This window comes from Euprymna scolopes, chromosome 24 (genome assembly GCF_053919585.1).
Source record: "Euprymna scolopes isolate OS-2025 chromosome 24, ASM5391958v1, whole genome shotgun sequence".
NCBI lineage: Eukaryota > Metazoa > Mollusca > Cephalopoda > Sepiida > Sepiolidae > Euprymna > Euprymna scolopes.
The window spans coordinates 79,132,385-79,146,682 of NC_136505.1; positions in this window are offsets into that span (position 1 = coordinate 79,132,385).

Consider the following 14,298-nt stretch of genomic DNA (forward strand, 5'->3'; position numbering starts at 1 on the left):
CACTGGCTGTGGTGTAAATGAAGAAAAAAAGAAACAAGAACGACCGACCGCGTTTTTGTGTGGCTTACCTCGTGTTCATAATGAAGAAGAAAGAAACAAAAATGGCTGCCCTGTTTCTTTATATGCCTACAGGGTGACCACGAGGTATGCAAATGAGATGCTCCTGATTGGAGATAAAAGAGGAGTGATTTGGGGAAGGAGGGCATTCTGAAGTTAGATTGCGAGCAGAGAAGTTGTATTTGTAGAAGAGAAAAGTCGGATCCGGGGAGAGAAAAGCTACAGTTGCAGAAGTTCGTTTTGGAGTGGAGAGAAGACGCGTCAAGTGGTAACCAGAAAGTGAAAGTTGGGACAGCAGTGTCACGCAAACGACACTGGCTCTTGTGGTTACGAGGGAGCTGAGATATTTTGGTGTTCACCAGAGATAATATAAGGATGAGGAGGTTGGATGGTAAGTGAACTTCTCAAGCCTTTATACTCTTTTATATGTAAGTAGTTAATTATCTGGCGAAATATGCTCTGTTCAAACGTCTGTTGCAACCTTTTAGTTTTAAATTTATGGATCTGGTTAGGTACTCCTCTGTTCAAAACTAAAACATGAAGGTTTTCATATGAATTTTTAAAGTATGAGCTTATTTGAATTTTTCTGCTTTTTTCTTTTGATATGTGTTTCCTGGAGTTCTTCTGACCATACATTGTGTGGTATATGTATATATATAAAGAAAAAATGTGTACTATAATATTTACAGATGTCACCCAACTGTAGGTTGACTGCCATTTCCTGTTGAGGGAGAATGTTGGAATTTTTTTGTACCAATAATGGTGCATTCCCCCGTTTACATTTATTATTTATATTCTGTTTCTTGTATTTGATTTTTTTGTATTTCATATCTTTTATGATTCTTAGTTTTGTACATTTTGGGTTTGTATGAAACTTCCTTTAATTTGAAGAAAAGGGAAATGCTAGCTCCGTTATGACATCACGAGCCCAATGTGAATTTTGGTCTCTTTTTTGTTCCAGCGGGATGGTAGTGGATGCAGATTCATTACCTGGCACAAACAAGGAATTTTTGAGCCTCCTTCAAAGAAGAAAACCCGGCAAGAATACCCCGGATATGTGACGAGGCATGCTTCTGAAAACTATCTATGTGGCTACGGTCTGCACGTATTTGGAAGGTGTGTAATTTTTTTTAAAAAGACCTTATTTTACATGGCTAGGGTCTGCACATAATTGGAAGGAGTATAATGATTTAAAACAGACATATGCACGGACTTGGAGTCTACATTCGTAATACCCTCCCCCTGACTAGAGAAACAAACCTAGCAACGGACGATCAAGCCTTTATGTGCTTTAGACTAGACATACAACACAACATTAGCTACTTTTATTTTCTCTACCGCTCTCCCTCGACCCAGGACTGCACCATAATAAACAAAGTCTCTGACAGTACAGACACAGCACTCTCCCTCGACACTAGCGCCCAAGTCCATGTATTTGGTGACTTTAATGTTCACCACAAAAACTGGCTTGGATTCTCTACTCACACAGATGCAGCGGGCAGCACAACACATAGTTTTGCTATATCTCACTCCCTATCACAAATGGTTACGTTTCCAACCCGTTTCCCTGACCAGCAAAAACAACTTCTAGATCTGTTTCTGACTACAGTTCCCGAGGATTGTACAACAAATGCTAACAGCCCACTCGGGAACGCTGACCATGCAGTGATAATGGTAGAAATCGCCCTGAATTCTAGACCCAAAACTGAAGAGCCATTGCTCAAAACAACGAGATATTATAAAAAGGCTGACTGGGAAGCCATCAGAGATCTTATCAGAGATGCCCCATGGGGAAATATTTTTTCTCTTCCTGCCGAACAGTGCGCAAATGAGACCAGTGAATGGTTCAAAACAGCAATGGAAGCACATGTTCCCGTGCGGAAATTTTATAGTAAGCCCCAGTCTCCCCAATGGTTTACTTCGACTTGCGCAACTGCCATTGCTCAAAGGCAGCATGCATACCGCAGATTTAACCGACATAAGTTCAGTTCAAACAGACAGAAGTACATAGAAGCTAGAAATAACGTTAAGAAAGAAATAGCGACAGCCAAGACAAAATTTACTGAAACCACTAAAAAACGCATAGAAGCACAAAAATTAGGAACCCGTGACTTCTGGAAAATCTACAACAATGTAGTAATAATGGGCAATCAACAATTCCCCCACTAACCAACAATCACGAGGTTGTTTGCTCAGCAACCGACAAAGCTAATATGCTTGCCAGCCGGTTTGCCTCGAACTCCACACTGGACCCTTCTAACCACCCCCTGCCTGACTTTCCTTTGCGGACAGATGCCACGCTAGACGATCTAAAAATCACCCCTGCTCGGGTACATGCTATCATAAAAAATCTTGACACTTCAAAAGCATGTGGACCTGATCTCATCCCAGCTGTGCTATTAAAAAAGTGCTCAGCCGAAGTAGCTCCAGTTCTCTCCAAACTCTACAACAAATGCCTTAATGAATCATGCTTTCCGGGCTGTTGGAAAACCGCTTCTGTGGTACCAATATTCAAGAATTCTGGCAAAAGAACTGACCCATCAAATTATCGCCCCATTAGCCTCCCCCCACTTTTCGCCAAAATATTTGAGACCATAATTAACCATGCTCTAGTCCGGCACCTTACAGATGCTAAACTTCTGACTGACAAACAATATGGATTTAGACAAGCCTGTTCCACAGCTGACATCCTCACTGTAATCTCTGAACGTATATACCATTCACTGGACAAAGCGGGGGAGGGCAGAGCGGTAGCTCTAGATATATCTAAGGCTTTTGACAGGGTATGGCACAAGGGTCTCCTCAGGAAAATTAAATCATACGGTATCACTGGTAGAATACTTAGCATAATTAAATCCTTCTTAGATAAGAGAAAAATCCAGGTTGTCCTCGACGGTCGAACATCTTAACAGTGTGATATAAATGCGTGAATGCCTCAGGGGTCTATTCTTGGACCTCTGTTGTTCCTGATATTTATTAATGACCTCCCCGACAAAACTGCCTCTGAGATGGGTATATATGCTGATGACACTACACTCTATAACAAGCATGACAGGAAAACAAATGAACACATATCTAAAGAAATGGCAAAAACACTAGAGGATGACCTCCAATCTGTAGTGGAATGGGGACATAAATGGATGGTCACATTCAATGCAGCCAAGACCAAACTTGTTTCCTTCAATAACTACAAGAAACCTTCTCTGCCACCAATAGCAATGGCCAGTGACTACCTGTCTGAGAGTACATCTTTCAAACTGCTTGGCCTAACGTTCACAGGAAACATGAGCTGGAACAATTATATTGAAATCATCGCCAGGGCCGCTGCAAAAAAGGTAGGCTCTCTTTACCGTGCTAGAAAACTACTGACACCTGAAAGTATCCTGTATCTCTATAAGGCCACCATTCGCCCATGTATGGAGTATTGTTGTCACATCTGGGCTGGTGCATCTACTACTAGTCTCTCGCTCCTAGACAAGGTTCAAAAAAGAGTCGCCAACCTGATAGGCCCTGAACTGGCATCTAAGCTTCAGCCTCTGTCCCATCGACGAAACGTTGCATCCCTCTGCCTGTTCTACAAGTATTTTAATGGTGAATGCTCTGACGAACTGCAGACACTTGTGCCCCCACGATGCAGACACCCTCGACAAACCCGACAGGCAGCTAAATCCCACCCCCACACAGTAGAGATCCCTAGATGTAAAAGATCTTTCTACTCCAGTAGTTTCTTCGTCAGAACCGCTAGACTCTGGAATTCCATTCCAGGTCCCTGCTTCCCTAACTGTACTGACATGCAGAAGTTCAAGTGCAACGTGAACCGACATCTTGCTGCCCAAATCCCTACATAGTACCCCAGTAGTTGCTGACCCTGATAGTAGCCCCCTACACCTGAGTGGCAATGTGCCTTGTTTGGGGTGAAAATGTAATAAAAAAAAATTTAAAAAAGGACTTTAACTCGAGAAAAAAAGAAAAAGGCATGTGCCTGACTGGCTTTCAATTTGTGAGTACGCTCCTAAAATTTATTACATATGAGAGTGTGATTAGAAACTACTATTTTGAATCTTATTATTGTATTCGTTCATGGATACGACATCTTCATTATAAGAACCAGTGTTATTTTTTTCATTATATGTTACCTTGGCGTTTTTTTTAATTTAATGCAAAGGGAAAAATTTGCAACTAATTTTATTGTGAATAAAATCTCTTCTTCGTTTTGAAACAAGACCTTTATGTTTTATTCTTTACCCCCCCCCCTTTTTATTTTCATGCTTTTATTTTTCTTCAGGCTAGTTACTTTCGCGTCGAATTTATCTGGAAACAAGATAAAATTCCGACATGTGATTGGGTTATTTGTATGGGGCAAGATAATTACTTAGCGCCTTTCTTGGAAACATCCATTTGTTTTTCAGTCTACGAAAACCTCCGGCAAGAGCGAGACTCACCAAAATCGGCTCCGAGAAGAATGCCTCATTGAGAATGGAGCCACCACAATTTCTTCGGATCAAGTAAAGAATAGATACCCTGTAACAGACGACGACGCCTGGCGGTGACAAGCGCACATTTCAACTAACACCGGTGATTCGACCTTGACATTGGCACAAGCACATGGCGTCGGGTGTTTGTAAAGACGTAAAATAGCAAACATGCTCGAATATTCGCCAGCAATTTCTTTTTTTTTTTTTTTTTAATATATTTACAAAACTTTTAAAGATTTAAAAGAGAAAATATATATTTACAAAACATTTTTTAAAGTAAGTAGCAAAACGAACGTATTTAATAAATAAAAGATATTTAAATAAATGGGTGTCTTTCTGTTTCGGATTTTTTTGATCCAGATTGATTTTTATGTACCGTGTGTTTTTTTTGGTGCTCAGTAAAAATGGCACTGGTAAAAATGGCACCAGTAAAATTGGCACCGGTAAAAATTGCACAAGTGAATAACTAGGTAAAAATGGCACCAAAAGGTGCTACTGAAGCTATGGGGTCCCAAATTCTAACCTCATTTTGGGTTTTGTAAAAGTTCCTATTTTCTTGCCGTCAACGAGGGCAGAGTTAGACACAAGGTCGATTTTTAATATCCAGCCCCCCCCCAAAAAAAGGGGCAGTTTTCATCGGAACAAAAGATTACAATTACCTCAGTTTAGAAGCATTGTTTATCTAAAGGTTCTTATTTAATTGCACCCCGCTAGGGCAAAGTTAGACACAAGGTTGATTTTAAATATGGGGAATATCCAGCTCCCCAAAAAGGGGCATTTTCGATCGGAACAAAAAATTACAATTACCTCAGTTTAGAAGCATTGTTTATCTAAAGGTTCTTATTTAATTGCACCCCGCGAGGGCAAAGTTAGACACAATGTCGGTTTTTAATCTGGTGACTATCTAGCTCCCCAAAATGGGGTACTTAGGACTAATGAATCGCAACTTATTAAGGATAAAACACACTCGAGGATAAGGGTTAATGTGGAAGTTTTCAATGACACTAAACAAAATGCATCTTTTCTGGACAAGTTGTAGTTGTTTTTTGGGTTCTTTTTTCATAAGGAATCGCTAGTTATCAAGGATAAAATACACATGGGGATGAATTTTTTTCCCCTAAAATAAAACAAAATAAAAATGATCCAGAAAAGATGCACTTTGTTTAGTGTAATTAAAAGCTCCCTGGTTGACACTTATCCTCGATTGGCTTTTATCTTTGATTAAAACTAATTTTGGTGCACTCTAAATTTATTTTATCATTGAATGTATTTTATCGTTGATAAGTTGGGCTTTGCCATTTTTTCTTATTTATCCAAAACTGCTATTATTGAATAAATATTGAACTCTGGAATGTTTCTGTTGAACTCAAGAATCTGCACAGAATTTCTGTCGGAGGTTGCATCGACTGATACGTTAACAAAGTGTAGTATCACTTCTGATCCTACACTCCACCTATTATCTCCCCGTTCAATGAAGAATTAATAAATCCTTTCAGACTGAGACAATTTTAATTTTTGTTCTGATCCAGAGTTCCTCTTGTAGGAGAGCTGGATATTGCCCACATAAAAAAAACGACCTTGTGTCTAACTTTGCCCTCTTGGGGAAGCAAGTAAATAGGAATACTCAAGATGAGAATAGTAGTCCAAAGCTGGAATGGGAACAGTAACACAAAATTCTTGAAGCTAAACTGTATCAATGTTGTTAATTACCAAAAATAGTTTTATTGCCTTATTAACAAATTCCACAGACACATAAACTAAAGTGAAAGATAACACGTGCGAAAAGGTTTTATGACCAATTCATCTCACAGTTTCATGCTCACAGTTGAGTATGAAACCGTTCTGGGGACATTTCTGGGGTCAATCGGTCACTGAGTATATTTCTGACATAAAATTATAAACTGATTCCAATATAAATAACAGCTTACTGACCAAATATGACAGAGTTCAGTCACTGAAGTTGCCAGCGCCACTACAAGAAGAAACAACATCAGCCCCAAAAGAAACTAGGAAGAACTATCATAAATCTATCATGGAAATTATAAGGACAAACAAAGGAAAAGAGAAATTTTGCTTCCAAGGGTATATGTATACCAAACAGGTTGCACGTTCAACTATTATCAGATGGAGATGTGTAAAAAGAACATCTTTTTGTAAAGGTACCTTGACCACAAGCTGTGAGATGACTAATCCTGTACCAGCTAATGACCACAACCACGCTCCTAATTATGCAGAAATTGCATCCGCAAAATGCATCGACAAAATGAAGAGTAGAGCATCAGAAACAGAAGATAAACCTAGCCAGATTTATAGCAACAACCTGGATTACTTACCGGTCGATGCAAAAGCACTACTTCCAAGTGAGGATGTTATAAAAAGAACTTTACGTAAACAAAGAGCAAAACGGTATCCACAAATTCCAGACACAGTGGAAGATCTGCATCTTACTGGAGAGTGAACAACTACTTCTGCTCCTGAGCCCAAACCATTTTTGTTCTTTGACAGTGGTCCAAACACTGCCAACCGCATCATAGCATTTGGTTCTGATGAATCATTACAGTTACTTGCTTCTGCTGATACATGGCTGATGGATGGCAACTATACAATGGCGCCACATGGATTTCTGCAGCTTTATGTAATGCAAACTCCAATTGGGAACACTGCAGTTTCTACAGTTTTTGCTTGTCTGCAGAATAAGACCCAAGAAACATATGAAACACTGCTACAAGCAATTATAGATCGCTGTCATAATATTAATATTTTTCCTGATCCGTCAACAATAATTGTAGACGGGCGACAATCCAAGCCATCAACAATGTATTAGGACCAGAAACACGCACACAAGGATGTTTCTACCATTTGACTCAGAGTACTTGGAGAAAAATACAGGAACTTGGCCTCACCAAGCATTACAAACAGAGTGAAAACTTTCGTCAATTTTGTGGACAGATTGACTCATTGGCATTTGTGCCCGTGGAAGATGTTCCAGCGGGAATGCAATTGCTCAAGACAAAATGCCCTGATGAAGCAGTTCCTTTACTGCTGTATTTTGACCAAACCTATGTTTCTGGTACATATATTCCACGGGGAAGACAAAACAACCAGTCAGGACTTTCAGTAGTAAACCTTCAGCGTATCCCGCCCAAATTTCCACCAGAACATTGGAATGTACATCAAGCAACAATTAATAATTGTTCGCGAACCAACAACTTGTGTGAAGGGTGGAAGAATAAATTTTATCATCTTGTTGGTCATCGGCATCCATCTATCTGGAAACTGATAAAAATGATCCAAAAAGAAGAGGCTGTTGTGAGTACAGTAATAGCAAGAAATGCAATTGGTGAGCCACCAAAAAAGAAAACAAAGAAAATCTATGCTGATTTGCAACAAAGACTAAAAAATTTATGCAGGGACTCCACAGAAGGCAGGAAAGATTTGAATCAGTTCTTATGTGGACTTGGTTACAACATAAGATTTTAAATTATTGCTTTTTGTTTTGTTTTGTTTTTGTATTATTGTAAATTGAGCTTATTCTCTTCCCATCTCCTAAAAAATAAGAATGTACCTTCTTTTAGATGATAACTTATGAACTGCTTAAATAGAAAAGAAAAACGACTACTTTAGAATTTAGCATGGGGATCAGTTTTGTATATAAATTCCATGTAAAATTATTATCCATATTCTGACTAGATAGTATCTTGACAAAATGCAACCGTTTTGTTTTTTATCTTATTTTTTTTTTTTTGTAGTGGTGGTTCAGTTAAGTAAGCGTTTTTATGGGGGTACTTGTATTTATTTTTCAGTTGACAAAGTCAACAATGTTATTGTCGTGGGGGCAAGAAAACTACCTTCCCCCACTCCACCGTGTTTAAACACGCGTCATCTCTAACATGAGCGACGGAGGAAAAGAGAGGCGAATGGACGAATAGCCTCACCTAAAAGGCAAGGTCAGCAGCTGACCTACTTATGTCTCCCTTCCCCCAGCATCCTTGCTGTTAAAGGGAAACACTCATAAAAATTAATCTTTTACGATTAATAACGAAATGATTGTCTTTTTTGTTTCAGACGGAATGAAATTAAATACAACTCTCAAACTGCCAAACTAAGTTTGACTTGTAAACATTTCGTCTGGAATTAATGACTTTCATTTATCCTTTTTCCGAGACCGACGCCAGTTGTAACACCCTGTCTCCACAAAGAAAGCGCCTCTCGGCCAAAAAAAAATCAATCCGGCTAGGGGGCTACGAGTCCCCTGAATTGGAGATCCACGACAGATCTCATGCGGTAGCAGCAGCGGTCAAGAAACACCCGAGAACCAGAACCAGTGCCGAAGCAGCGACAGCAGTATTCAAAGAGCCCTTTTCAGGGCTAGGTTCCTACGACCACTTTGTTTACTCTGTTAGCCCTCCTCAGAACCCTCAAGGACCAGTGCCGATGCAGCTACAGCAGTAACTCAAAGAGCCCTTTTCAGGGCTAGGTTCCTAAGAAAGACCTACCACTTTGATTACTCTGTTAGCACCTCCTGCCTGCAGCCTCCAGCTCCCTGCATCTCCTGCCTGCAACCTCAGCTTCCTGCACTGCAATGCATCTCCTGCCTGCAACCTCAGCTTCCTGCACTGCACCCGCATCTCCTGCCTGCAGTCTCAGCTTCCTGCACCGCTACCTCGCTTGCACCTCTGGTCCACTACCTCGCTCGCACCTCTGGTCCGCTACCTCGCTCGCACCTCCGGTCCGCTACCTCGCTCGCACCTCCGGTCCGCTACCTCGCTTGCACCTCTGGTCCGCTACCTCGCTCGCACCTCCGGTCTGCTACCTCGCTTGCACCTCCGGTCCGCTACCTAGCTCCGTACCTGTCGTCCGTTCCGAACACTGATCCCTCCGTTCTCGGTGTTGTCGGTTCCTCAACACTGACCCCCGAGCTCTCAGTGTTCACCCTGCGTTCCGGATCGCCCTGACGCCCAGCTGACCGTTTCCATACCCAGCAAGCAACCTCTGAACCACACTACGTCCAGAATACCAGTCCGGACCTCCAGACCTTGCCTCCAGTGACGTGCGACCTTCCAGGCGATCAGCACCCGGATTTGAACGATTTTGTTTATATTCAAATAAAAGGCGAACCCTCGTCTTTAAATCAAACAACCTGTGTCTGTCATTCTTCTTTGCCTTGCATGCTGTTCACCTTTTGCCTGTGTTTATTTTGTTAGTTGTTGGGTCGATTGTCTCCGGACGACCGGCCCCCGCAACATTATCTCAAAATAAAAAAGATGGCAAAGTATTTGATTTGGTATTACTAATTTAATGCAAATAAATTTTCAAAAATTATAAGCAAATGAACTGAGTGTTGGTCTTAAATTTACGGAGACGAATTATCGGCACCTGTTCTTTGACCGGCAGTTCTGTGAAACTCAAATATAAACAAGTTTTTCTGATAACACAAAAATATACAATAACGAAGTAAATAACACAAAAAGATGAAAAGCAAAACATGTATTGTATAAAAACGTAAAAAATATCATTTCAGGTACTCCTTGCGTGTTGAGTTCCATAGCTCCCAGTATAAATATTTAATAACCGCCCCCTTTGTGTGAAAATAAAAAGTTTTTGTAATGAATTTGTTTCCCAATTTTACAAACATTTTTTCAATTTATTTACTTATTTATTTACGCTGGTTTATTACAAACATTTTTTCGCACCATTCAACATTTTTAAATGATTAAATAAATTAGAATTAAAATATGTACTTATACATGTTTGACACCCCGAGAGTACTGTAGCAGACACAAATGGACCCCTTTTCTTCTCGCGCATTCGCTTCCTCTGAGTGAGTGATGAGGCGCTAGACTGTCCAATCTGAGGACTTGCGCACGAATACAAATTGACCCCTAGGGACCAGACAGCTTCCGGTCCCAGAAGAAAACTCTCTCTTACGCTACCAGCCTTCGTCGGGGCTAGACGCCTGTTCTCTTCGCTGCTCCTACTAAAGGTATTGACGACAGCCGCGGGTTGTAACTACCTCGTAAGGCAGTGGAGACCCGACTCTACTTTCTTCCTTCAGTACGCTTTGCAAATAAACCTTTCCCTTGTTAAGTTGAAGAAGTTGTTATTATAAACTAAGGAGCATACAAAAAAGAAAAAAAAAAAAACAAAGAAAAAACACCCTTTTCTTTCACAACGGCGGGCTACACATAAAAAAAAAGAACGCCAACCTACAAAAAGAGGTGACACTTTCTTGGTGTACGAAAATTCTTATACCAAACTTGAACTTCTAATGCTATTTTTTTTCTACCTTGAACATTTCTGCCGTGTTAACGCGCACCGCGCATAAGAAAAAACTCAACAAAAAAAAAAAAAAATAAAAAAAAAATAAAGAACTTTCACGAAGTTTTTCCGCATTAGCACTCTTCGGCCAAAATGTAAGTACTTAAAGAGTTCATTTATCTTCAGGTTCACACACATTTACAAAAAAAAAAAAAAAAAAAACATATTGTCCACATTTTTTTTTGCTTCACGGCTCTTCCTGATATAATTTTGTTTTAGCTTTATTTCATGGTAATTTTGTTTCTTTCTTCTCCTCCCCCATTAGCCTGTTAAATTTTTTTTTTTTTTTGTATTGTCTCTGTTTAAAGATTTTCTCCATATTTCTCCTTTCTTCTCCACGTGGTCCATATTCGGCGTCCTTTCAGATTTCGGATACATTATATATATATATATTTTTTTTTTTAAATATTTGGTATCTACTTTCGGTAGTGACGATGACAACGTTGCCTGCCTTCGCTGGGGACGTCCGGGTTTGGTTTGCTCAACTCGAGTCTTATTTTGCGGCGAACAACGTGTCAGAGCAAACGAAGCTGCACATTTTATTCAGTGCCTTCCCCGCGTCATTGACTCCTGCGGTCAAGGACTTAATAACGGACACCCCGTTAAACTCCACTTACGATAGCATAAAACGGGAGGTGCTACTACGGACGTCCGTGTCGGCGGAAAAGCGTTTTCAAACGCTGGTCCATGACGAGCACTTAGGTGACCGCAGGCCGACGGAACTACTCCGTAGAATGAGGGAACTGGCAGAGGACGTCCCTCCTGACAGTGCCTTAATTAAGCAGCTCTTTTTCTCAAGGCTGCCGGCGCAGGTAAAGGCCATACTTGCGCCAATGTTTGAAAAACACACCGTCGATGTAGTAGCAGCATCGGCGGACAAGGTCATGGACTTTGTGAGGGGGCCTACCACCGCGGCGATTCCACAACAGCCTGCTGAGGTACCCGCAGGCACCGCAAATGTAAGACAGGATGCTACATCGGTGGCTATACTAACGGCCATCGAACGCCTCACTAGAGAGGTGAGCAAGCTCAATATGGGCAGGTCGCACTCACCCAGACACCGCTACAAAAGCCGCTCATCTTCCCCGCACCACCGTCGCCGTGCAAACATGCCGGGACTATGTTTTTATCATAGTCGCTATGGCGCTGAAGCACGGAATTGTAAAATGCCCTGCACTTTTAACAACCAGGGAAACTAAATTGTGGAAAGACGAGCACGGCAAACTTTCCACAAAATGCAAATAACCGTGCCTATTTCGTCACTGACGTAAAATCTCAAGCACGTTGCTTGGTAGACACTGGCGCTGTTTGTAGTATATGGCCACTTAGGCTACTTAAAGAAAGGCCACCAGTGTCATTGATAACACTGCAAGCGGTGAACCATTCACCTATCCCCACGTACGGTCAAATTTCACGTTCTCTGGACTTGAATTTACGGAGAGACTTTACGTGGGTTTTCACTGTAGCAGATCTACCGTACCCCATACTAGGCGCGGATTTCTTGCATAATTTTAATTTAATGGTCGACATGCGCAGACGCCGGCTGATAGACGCTAGCACGGAACTTTCCGTCCCTGGCTCGTTATCTAATGCCCCATCTATCAGCCCGGTATTTTTCATTGCCGCTGCGAATGACCCATACCATGAGGTGCTACACTCCTACCCGGAGTTAACCAATTTAAATTTTGTGGTGAGCAAACCCACGCACACCACAAAACATCATATTGAGACCACAGGTGCTCCTGTGTTCTCACGCCCTCGTCGCCTTCCTGTGGATAAACTTAAAGCAGCGAAGGCAGAATTTAATCATATGCTACAGTTGGGAATTATACGCCCCTCGTCCAGTCCTTGGGCTTCCCCTCTGCATATGGTTCCAAAACGAGACGGAGATTGGCGTCCAACTGGGGACTATAGACGACTCAATGCCATGACGGTATCTGATCGTTACCCAATCCCGCATATTCAGGACTTTGCTTCCTCTCTGCATGGCTGTAAGACTTTCTCTAAGCTAGATCTGGTTAAGGCTTACCATCAGATCCCGGTGAATCCGGCCGACATACCCAAGACTGCGGTTACAACCCCATTTGGAGCGTTTGAATTTCTTACTATGCCTTTCGGCCTACGTAACGCTGCCAGTACTTTTCAGCGCTTTATGGATGAAGTAGTGCGTGATTTAGATTTCGTCTATAACTATATAGATGACATTCTCGTGGCTAGTGCCTCACCTGAGGAACACGTCACTCACCTCCGCCTACTTTTTGAACGGTTTCAGCAATACCAAGTGAGGATTAACCCTGGTAAATGTGTTTTCGGTGTTACGTCACTAGTTTTCCTGGGCCACATTATCAGCCCAGACGGTATATCTCCGTTGTCGGAAAAGGTGAAGGCTCTACAAGACCTTCAACCGCCCACTTCACTTCGCCAACTTAGGCACTTCCTTGGTCTGTTGAATTACTACAGACGCTTTATCCCACACTGTGCGGATCTCTTAGCTCCTCTTTCCGACCTGTTACGTAACAGGAAGAAGAAAAACGAGCAGATCTCACTTAATGAGATCCAACTTAAAGCATTTGCGGAAGTGAAAAATAAACTAGCGACGACATCTTTGCTGGCACATCCTGTACCCGATGCCCAGTTTTCACTGGTCGTTGATGCATCGGGCACAGCTGTAGGTGCAGTGCTGCAACAGCAGCACCAACAACAGTTACAACCTCTAGCATACTTTTCGCGACAGCTGAAACCGGCCGAACAACGTTACAGCACATTTGGCCGCGAACTACTGGCAATGTACCTCGCAGTGAAACACTTCCAACATTCACTCGAGGGCCGACAATTTGTGATCTACACCGATCACCGTCCGCTTACATACGCACTGCGTGCTAAGCCGGACAAATATTCTCCCCGCGAAACACGTCATTTGGACTTTGTTTCGCAGTTTACTAGTGATATCCGACATATCGCGGGTGAGCAGAACGCAGCAGCAGACGCATTGTCTCGCCTGCCCATCAATTCTCTGTCCTCACCATCGGATATCGATTTGCAACAGATGGCCTTAGACCAGCCAAGTCTGGACACGTTGGATCCATCGTCACCTGAATTCGGGACTTGCAAATTCGCATATCTGCCCGTGCCTACTTCTGACACGCAGATCATCTGTGACACCTCAACGGATTCACCTCGACCATTCGTTCCAACGACCCACCGTAGAGTTGTTTTCGACACTCTACACAACCTGGCACACCCCGGACGCAAAGCCACAGTAAAGCTGATTACAGCTAGATTTTTCTGGCCTAACATGAGGCGTGACATCATTGCTTGGTCACGTTCCTGTGTATCCTGCCAAAAATCAAAGGTGCACGAGCATATCCGCGCACCCCTTGGAACATTCAGCACCCCAGACGCTCGGTTTAGCCATGTTCACATTGACTTGGTTGGACCATGGCCGGTC